This window comes from Lactuca serriola, chromosome 5 (assembly GCF_051521515.1).
Source record: "Lactuca serriola cultivar US96UC23 chromosome 5, Lser_US96UC23_V15, whole genome shotgun sequence".
Lineage (NCBI taxonomy): Eukaryota > Viridiplantae > Streptophyta > Magnoliopsida > Asterales > Asteraceae > Lactuca > Lactuca serriola.
In genome coordinates this window covers 146,800,366-146,810,621 of record NC_136412.1, presented here as the reverse complement: position 1 = coordinate 146,810,621, position 10,256 = coordinate 146,800,366, and the positions used below count along the sequence as shown (strand labels likewise).

Genomic DNA, 10,256 nt, shown 5'->3' with positions numbered 1-10,256 from the left:
ATTTGACTATTCTGGACTTTGTGTGTTTGGTTGTAATCGTCTAATCGACAATTTCGGACTTTGTGTGTTAGTTTGATTGCGTGTTTGGTTGTAACAGACAATTTGGTTGTAAAACTCATGTTTTTTTGAAGTTTTTTGAATTATTTAACTTATTGCTCCATTTCTAGAAAATAGGCCTAAACCCAAAACCCATGGGTTTAAAACCAGAAACCGTAAGTGTATGGGTTGAACCCAAGAAACCGAGAAACCGCCCAAACCGATATCAGAACCCGAGAAACCGAACCGACCAGAAACCGATCCTATTTGGTTCTGAAAACCAGAAACCGATCATTTACGGGTTGGGGTCCAAAACCTACCCATGCACAGCCCTATTGAGTAGAAGTATCCTTTAAATTTTTATAATTTTTGGATAATTTTATTCTGGGTTCTTTTATATAAATTTTTTTTCCAAATTTTTATGGTTATGCTCATTTTGTAGAGAATTAAATTTTAAGAATTTTGGTATTTTTCATATTTTTTTTAAAGAAAAAAAATTATGGTTATAAAACAAAGTGGATGGAAAAAAAAAACTCACCAAATTAGAGCTTCACATGCGGCAGAGAGTGAAAAGAGAAGTAAAAGAGGGATTCAAACGCTAGAGAGTTTTTTTTTTTTTCAATTTAACCTTTAAAAAATTAACATTTACCGTAAAATGTCAAAATCTTGCAAATAATTAAAAAAGCGTCATATTATCTCATGAGATATTGACAATAAATTAAATCAAATCTCTAACTTTTATTTTTTCAATCCTGCGGCAAAGATTTGTCATCGTAGTCCTCATATTTTTCAATACTCATTGGATCCAACATCTCTTTCTCTCTCTCCCCCCTCTTTCTCTCTCTTTTTCTCTCTCTCTTTATATATATATATATATATATATATATATATATATATATATATATATATAGAGAGAGAGAGAGAGAGAGAGAGAGAGAGAGAGAGAGAGAGAGATATTATGCCAAATTACGTTTTGTTTAAGTAAAGCATGAGATATTTGGCAGACAGCAAAGAGCAAAATATATAAAAGTTCAGGAAATGGAACTTACAAGAACTGAAGAAAGATGTTAAACGTTTTAATCGCAAAGTTCATTTCTTTCCCAACTTTGTTTGAAAGTTGAATATTTTTAAGAATTTCACATAATTTCAGGCTTTTCCTGAATCTGTTCTGAAAGGTATATATGATTTTGCTCTGTTGTAACCAGTGGCTATTAATTCTTTAATCACCCTTGCTCATATATGTATACGAACCTAGTTTACTAGCTATTTTTGTTTCAGCAACATGAATAAAGGAACATCCACTGCTACAAAATGGTTATGTGACAGTGCTATCCATTCCGATGTAGAAGCCAAGCTGCGAGACCTTTTGGTTGAATTAGGGAATGCTGATAAAATACTTGGAATCCAGGTGCATACCACTCCCTCCTCCAATATAATTCGTTTAGCATATTGCTTTTACTTAGTTCTGGTGTGCGTTAGAGCAGTCTTTCATCAATGCAATAGACCTTCTTGCTCTCCATATCTTCATCATTGTGAATATATCTAGGAAGCTTGTCCCTTTAAGAGTTTATAACAGTGAAATGAACTTTCAGCTTGAATTAGTGTTTGTTTTACATGCCAACTGTAGCACAAACGCACTTGAATTATACGCTTTGTGATTGTATTTTACAAAAACTTTGATTATTATGTTTGTTAGGTTTGTGCCTACAAAGATGGGCAAGTGATCATTGACACTGCAGCTGGAGTCATGGGAAAAGATGACCCTCGTCCAGTTCAACCCGATACCTTGTTTCCCGTTTTCTCTACAACTAAGGGTGTCACGGCAGGAATGATACACTGGCTGGTTGATAAAGGGTATTTTCGTCAATTCGATATTTTTAACACCTATAAGAGGAGGAGCTATGTGGTACCATGTCATGAAAGGAAATAATAATATGATACTTTTTTCATCACAGGAAACTGAAGCTTGACGAAATGTTGCGAACATTTGGCCTGAGTTTGGTACAAATGGGAAAGATCAGATAAAGGTTCTCCTTATCCCTAACAAATTTTTTCCTTGCGTGACTACGAAGGTGTAGGGTTCAAACTTGCAAATATACGAAACTCATGTGGCCAAAGTGTGAAAACAAAAAAGTGTAGGGACGAAACATGATAATATATTGTGGGGGGTGCGGGCGGAGTAATCCGCAATTTCTATTAAGTACAAACTATTTATGTAATTTTTAAAGACACATGGATAGTTTTTATAAAAATAAAAATTCACAAGGACCCTTTCTTTAAATTATGGGGACAATTATTGTAATTTATTTTCTACACAGGGGCCAAGCCTGCCAACATACAGATATCTTAAACATAAGGACTATCTCCGTAAAAAAAAACCTCAAAGGGACCTTTTCTTTAAATTACAAAATAATAGGGACTAAATTTACCAATATTGAAAACATTCATGGCAAAAATATGAAATGTATAAACTTCACTTCTATTCATAAGCCATTTCTATGTAATATATAGTAAAATATAATGTTATATTTATAATCTGATTCCACTTGAACACACATTAGTAGGGAGTAGGGACAATTTCTTTATTTTTGTATATATATTTCTATAATGTTTACAGGTTAATCATATACTTAATCATACATCTGGTTTGCACAATGCTCTTGCTGGCATTTCTGAAAATGATCCTGCGTTGTTTTGTGATTGGGATGAGTGTGTAAAACGTATTGCAATGGTGGCACCAGAGACTGAACCTGGTTGTGAACAATTATATCATTACTTTTCGTATGGATGGCTATGTGGTGGGATCATTGAGGTAACATTTACATGCATCTTCTATTTTAGGACTGTTTTTAATGATATATGAGCAGGGTCTTTTCAATCACAAGAAACTAGACTGAGTCTCTTGTGTCCCACTTTGTTTGGCATTTTGTGTGGTGTTACATGGGTCTAAGATTCATCTTTTGTTCGACATTACATGAAGGATTTTCTTTTTTCGTTTTTTTTTTGTTGTGATTATTATCATTGATATATATGTTATTGACTGTGCAGCGTGTATCTGGGAAAAAGTTTCAGGATGTTCTTGAGGAGGCTTTTGTGCGCCCACTTAATGTGGAGGGCGAGCTTTATATAGGGATTCCTCATGGTGAGATTCACGAAAAACTCATGGAACAAGAAAGACTATTGTTTATTTCTTAGTTTAGCGACCTCACTATTTTTTTTACAGATTAAAGATTAAACGTTATACAGTTTTTGACCATTTTAAAACTCATTTTCCTCGGTACCAATATTAAAATATTGAAATGGACATCGTGCTTTCACCCTTTTATTAATTTAGCTACTCAACTACCTTTTTTTATGTTTTTTTAAGGGGTATCACTGGTTTTTGGAAACTAACTTTTCAAGATGGATAGCCAATTCATGTTTTGTATATAATTACCTTCTATAATCTCAAGCTGGATATGTGAGCACACTTTTAAATATTACACTTTTGGCTGCTTTTATATATTTATCACAATTTGGTTCGAATTTAAAATTTTAGTACGAATTCGCTTCAAATTTAGTTTTTTCTTTTAAAATTTATTTTTCTATAACTTTTTTTAGACTTTTTTATAACAATTTATCGGATTTTTTTCTTTAACGTTTTTTCGAACTTAAAAAAAAATTCTTTTGGAATATTTTCTTAACTTTTTTTTCCAACTTTTGCATTGGCAGCATTGTCTTTTATATATATATATATATATATATATATATATATATATATATATATATATATATATATATATATATATATATATATATATATATATATATATATATATATATATATTAGCAAACCAACCTTTTTTTTATTATTTCCTGTGATTAAAATTTTGTTATTTCATCAAATCTAAGTGCCGCACAATTAGCAAGGAAATTTGGTTTGCTAATGTATACAAGGCAATGCAAAAGTTAGGAAAGAAGGTTAAGAAAATGTTGTAAAAAAATATATATATATATATATATATATATATATATATATATATATATATATATATATATATATATATATATATATATAAAAGTTGGAAAAAGCTAAGAAAAGATCTTATAAACCATTATAAAAAAGTATTAAAATTTAGTAAAAAAAATATCAATTTTGGGTAAAATTCATAACAAAATTTGTAATAAAGTTTAAAATTTTAGCCAAAAGTTTCAAATTTTAAAGAGGGGTGATCAATTCAACATGAGATAGCACGTAACCACAAGCATATCGAGAACATGAGTTCGTTACCGTTTTAAAACATAAAATTGATTATTTGGCAACATTAAGACATTCTTAAAATTTAGTTTCCACAAAACAATGATATATTTTTCTTAATAGTTATGTGCAAAAATCTATAAAATGATGAAACTACGTTGTGTTTTTTTATATTGTCCTGACATGTACATGTTAAAATGGATTTTAAACAATAAGAAAGGTATTTAATGAATTTAATCACTATAGAAAATACTATGTTTGTTAATTCATCACCAATTTGGTTTTTATGCTAATAATCTAGGTGTGGAATCTCGTCTGGCAACTCTTACATTCGATACAAATGAATTCGATACGTTTGCCTCTCTAGTGGCAAACACCGAGTTTAGAACTACATCCGCCACACCTTCCTCACTCACCGCGGAATTAATTGAAGATCTTATTCTCTTATCTAACACCCTTGATGTCCGCCGTGCAATACTACCCGCCGCCAATGGCCATTTCTCAGCCCGTGCATTGGCCCGCTATTATGTTGCGCTCATGGACGGTGGCACCACCCCTACCCGCCACTCCTCCTCCTCTCTCCCACCACTCGGAAGCCACCCTCACCACCCCACATGGCCATCCAATAACCAAAAATACGAAACCAACAATGCAAGTGATGAAATCAACACTAAAATCTTTAACACACCAAAATCAAAACTTCATGATGCGTTCTTGGGTAATGGAGATTATAAGGATTTAATCTTGCCAAATGCAAAATTTGGGCTCGGGTTCAGGAGGGTTAAGACGACCGACGGTTCGGTGATTGGATTTGGTCATGAAGGCTTAGGTGGTTCGACGGGATATTGTGACATAAACAATGGGTTTTCTATTGTTGTGACTGTAAACAAGATGTATTTCATGAATTTACCCACCTCGGAGATTATTCGATTTGTTTGCTCCGAACTTGATCTTCCTGTACCTGAAGATCATGCAAGATCTTTTGAAGTGATCGAGAAATCGGTGATCAATTAAAGGGGGTTTGATCAAAACATGTTCATACTTACATAAATAGTACTTTATGGAAACTTTATTGTACTTGTATTTTTATAGAACATTTGACTTAAAAAAGTTGAAGGAAGTTTACATTTATTGTGTAAAGCGACCTTCTATCCACTCATTTCTTTATTAATGTTATTATTGTTGTGATAAATATGATTGCAATGTGGAAAAACTTAATGCTCTTGATAAAAAAACGTTTCCAATTGAGTAGGTTAGTAAGGAGTAAGTCTCTCATATAAGAGGTCAGAGATATAAGAGGTCAGAGGTCATGGGTTCAAGTCACAATAGATACATAAGTGGTTATTTAGGAGTAGGTTAGTTAGTTTTGCCTTTTCAAAAAAAATAGATAATCTACAATAAATGTTGTTATCATTGTTTATTAAAAAGTCATAATTCATATTTGATGTCAGTCATCATCCCAACGGATGATATTGTCTAGGTTAGAAATCGCGTTTGTTGTATTGTAATTTACTTTCATTTATCGTCGATGGACAACGACTTTTGTCACTTTCTTATGTTGATTGTGAAGGATGGATTTTATTGTTGTGATTTCAAGTTTATAAAATAAAACTTTAGAATTGCTTTTTAATTTGAATTTCGCAAATTAAGAAAGCTTACAAAATTAAAGGAGAAATCAAAAATATTAAGGGGGGTGTTTGATGCACCTTCTGACTGGGTCTAATGCTTGGACTCAGTCAGAAATCTCCAGTCCGCGTGTTTGTTTTTCTGTTGCACCTTTGGACTCGGTCCAAAATGTTGATTCAATCCCCATTTTTGTACTAATTCGGTCCAAAGAAAAAACATGGTTGACTAGGCGGAATGAAGAAAAAAACACGCTTTGTCCTCTACCAGCTACATTCCTTCACTTCTCCTTGACGACACATGTTTAACCCCATAAGGTCTGAAATCGACTGTAGCACCTGGTTCTTGGTACGTATCCTCTTGTTATATACCTTTCATTTTGGCCTTGGACTCGGCGAGTTGAAGGTCCAACTCGTCGAGTAGAAGCAAGAAAAGACACGGGACTTAAACGGTGAACTCGGCGAGTCGGGTCCCGGACTCGACGAGTAGACCCTGTTTGGGTAAAAAGCCTAATTCGAGGGTTTGCACCCTATTTAAACTCTCTAACTCGGCCTCCTTGTCCTTAACACTTCCAGAGAGCTGTAGAGCGAAACCCTAGCCCCCATATTGTCCTTGTGATTGATTTTTGGCTTTGTGAACGAAGTTTGGAGCTTAGAAGAAGAAGGAGGAGGTTGGGGAGTGCAAGGAGGGGAAGTAGATCCGAAATCTACACTGTGAGAGGCTTCCATTTAGGTAGAAAAGTTCCTACCTTGATCCCTAGTTCATTAGATCCCCTTTTTTGTCCCTAATTGGTGGTTTTCAAGCCCTAAAACCTCAAACTCCATGTGTTTATGCTCTATGTTCTGAAAGGACTTCAGATCTGGACCTTATAGACATCTTAGAAGTGTAAAGTCTATGTGGTTGAAGTGATTGAGGTCCCTATTGAGTGTATGACCTCATAAAGAGCTTGGAATTGCCTTTTGGAGCTCATAGGGCCATGCATGCACGTAAAGTTTGCAACTTTACGTGATAAGCATGCCCTAGGAGCTTAGATCTATGGTTTGGAACCGTTGCATGTCTCAGATTTGGTCTGTATGGGAGGAGAATTGAAAGGACTCGGCGAGTTCCAAAGTGGACTCAGCGAGTTCTATGAAGATGGTCTTAGACTGGACGAGTTGGATGAACGAATCGGTGAGTCTTATGAAGATTGCCTGGAACTCGATGAGTTGTTCTTCAAACTCGGCAAGTCATATGAACTGTTACTGAGTTAAGAAGGGTTTAAGTGTAGAAGGTCCAACCCTTCATAGCTGCACGCGAAGTCAGCAATTTAACGTGTAGCAATAGTCCTAGAAACCAAATCCTCAAGATGGATGCTCTGGTGAGGATTTGGAAGCGAGTAGGAGATCTGCTCGTGGGGCTCGGCGAGTTGTTCTCGGACTTGGCGAGTCGGATCGCGAGTCAGTCTAATCATCCTGAGAAGTGAGTTAAGAGTGACTCAGTGAGTGGGAAGATGGACTTGATGAGTTAGTATTGGGATAATAGGAGAAGGACTCGGCAAGTCTGTGCCATGACTCGGCGAGTCCAGTCAACTGGAAGTTGACTTTGACCAAGGAGTTGACCTTGGACCAGAGGTAGGTCAGTCATTTGACCTAAGGGTATTTATGAGTGACTAATCTATGTTTATGGATTTATAGCTAGAGGATTACCGGTGCAGCAGTCAGACGTCTAGCAGGCAGACTTTCGGTAGCTACTTTTCGAGGTGAGTTTCCTTCCAGTAGGAATGGGTCTAAGGCACCAAGGTCGGCCTGTATAGACGATATGTTAGTATCGGAGTGTGGGCAGAGCCCATATCTCATAGTTGAGTTTGATTATAATATATGCTAGTATGATCGAATTGTTTATACTCGTTGTCTGTGTGATACTTGTATGTTATGGTTTAGTAGCGGAGTGTAGGAGAGGCCTGTATCTCTCAGATAGTGGAGTGTAGGCGAGGCCCGTATCTCTCAGATAGCGGAGTGTGGGCGAGGCCCGTATCTCCCAGCTAGCGGAATGTGGGCGAGGCCCGTACCTCCTAACTATTCATTATATGATTGTATGGTATGTGGTATTATGGGAGAGCTCACTAAGCTTCGTGCTTACAGTTTACAGTTTTCGTTTCAGGTACCTCTTCAGCTAGGGGGAAGGAGTTGGCGCTGTAGCGGCATATCACACACACACACACACTCTTGTTTTTCCGCATTATGGATTTTCTGGGATGTACTCTGACATATTATTATGATGTGGCTGGTTTTCAAACATGAAGCATTATTATTAAACTTTTATATCGAAGTTTGTATGAATTGACCTACTTAAAAATGAAATTTTTTGGCCTGTATTTTTGGGATGCTACATCGACTTTCTTATTGAAAACCAAAACTGAAATTGATTTCATTATTGAAAACAAAGACTGAAATAGATTTCATTATTGAATCGGTCGACTATTTAGGTAACGAAAAATCTAACCAATTGACAAGAGAATCTTATATGTCAAGGAGTCAGTGGGAGTCTTATTGGTCTTGAAAGGTTTCAAGAACAAATCAAATAGACCTTATCGATCATCACTAGCACACGAGTTAAGGTTTACAACATATCGTGTTGACATTATTTTATTTCTGTGCCAATCCAATCGAGTTAATTATGCATGTGAGTCCTATGAGTTCTCATTTGAATGCATAAAAGGCAAGGACCTTGATCAATGGAAAGTACATTGATAGGAAAAGGTGAGCTCTTTAACTACTTGGAAGACATGGTGGGCAGCTGTGTTACCATAAGGCAAGAAATCAAGATTAAGAAAGTTCGATCCATATAAGTTTGAATTTGTCGTAAACCTTGGTTTTAACAAATTCACATGGATAGGAACACATACACCGTTTAAATCTAAGTGTCATAAGATTTTCTCCTTCATGAAAATGATTGTGAGGAAATGCTTTCACTAAGAAAGATTTTAAGAAGATAGTAATTGTAAAATTGCATTCTCGAATTCAATCATGGTTACGGTATCCCTTTCCATAATTTGAATTGTGAGGTTTGGCAATTGTTTACACACACATATGAACTATCTAAGGCAAAGGTGTATAAGTTCAAGAAGCCTTGATAAAAGATTATCAAAGCGCTAAGTATTAGAAACATGAACTTAAGAAATTCAATAAGCATTGTTTTTCTAAAAGTTAAGCTGTTTCTGAATACATGTCAAAGCTAGTGGGAGCATAAATGTTATGATTGTATGATTATTAAGGCACGTATTGCAAGTTGGCAATAGTAATTATAGAAAACAAGAGTTATACCTTGCAAAGTCGTAAGGGTTGTAAAGTTGTTTTGCTATAATTAAGGGAGAGAATATTATGCTTCATTTCAAATCTAAAGGATTAGGTTGAGAAATGTTAATAAATTTAGTCAAGGGTACATAGTGTGTTCTTAAATTTCGATTATGAATACGGCATTCCTCTTCACAATTCGAATTTTGAGAACATAGAAAATAAAATATTATGCGTCGTGTCCCATACGCTTCGGGTATAGGATCGATTGCAAATGCTTTAATGTTTGACCATTCTAAAATTTTCCAAATGTCGAGCGCATTTAGAGGGAAAAAGGGACTAGAATTGGTTTTGACTAAAATAATTAAACAACTATCAAAGGACAATCCAAAGTTTGACGAGGATTGGTCGCTTGTGAGTAGTTGGAAGCATGGTATTGGATGGACCATATCGACATAGAAAAGATTCTATTAAGAATGAGTTGTCATATGGAAATTATGGAAATGTTTCCATATTGGATGGACCATATCGACATCATTACAAATAGATAAGATTCTATTAAGAATAAGTTGTCATAAGGAAAATATGGAAACGTGTCCATAATGGGAATTGAATATTGAAAAATCTATGTCTAGATTAGAAACTTTTATGCAAAAGGATGTTCAAAGGAATGTACTTTGAGTGAGAGACATCATATCTAAGGAATTGTGTTGTAACAATCTCCGATAGAAGACTTTGTAATTTCATTGGCAATAGTCTTTGTGACTTTAGTAAAGTGACATTACAAAAGGGATCATTGCATAAAATGTTAGAATCTAGCATATTCTATAAGTGGCAAGAATTTGATATTCTTACACTTATGAAAAAGGATTTGGAGTTGTGAAATGAGAATGATTGAAAATGTGTTCAATTTGATCTATTTCACAAAGTAAGAACCATAGGTAAACATTGTGTGCATGCTAGGAGCATAGGACAAGTGTAATAATTCAAGTAAGAAGTTGATTAACCGAAACAACAAATAATGAGTAATCGATATGGTGATAAATAAAAGGTGTTTTATTTATGCTCAAAGGTTTGAGGCAATATGG

General features: G+C 35.0%; 1 pseudogene across 1 annotated transcript; it reads left to right on the top strand.

Annotated features, from left to right (window-relative positions):
* Window positions 1–1,239: 1,239 nt before the first annotated feature.
* LOC145053069 (uncharacterized) lies at window positions 1,240–5,459 on the top strand (annotated as a pseudogene). The gene is made up of 6 exons (XR_013684344.1): window positions 1,240–1,444; window positions 1,733–1,890; window positions 1,992–2,063; window positions 2,654–2,848; window positions 3,085–3,178; window positions 4,575–5,459. The product of XR_013684344.1 is annotated as an uncharacterized LOC145053069 (transcript).
* The last annotated feature ends 4,797 nt before the right edge of the window (window positions 5,460–10,256 follow it).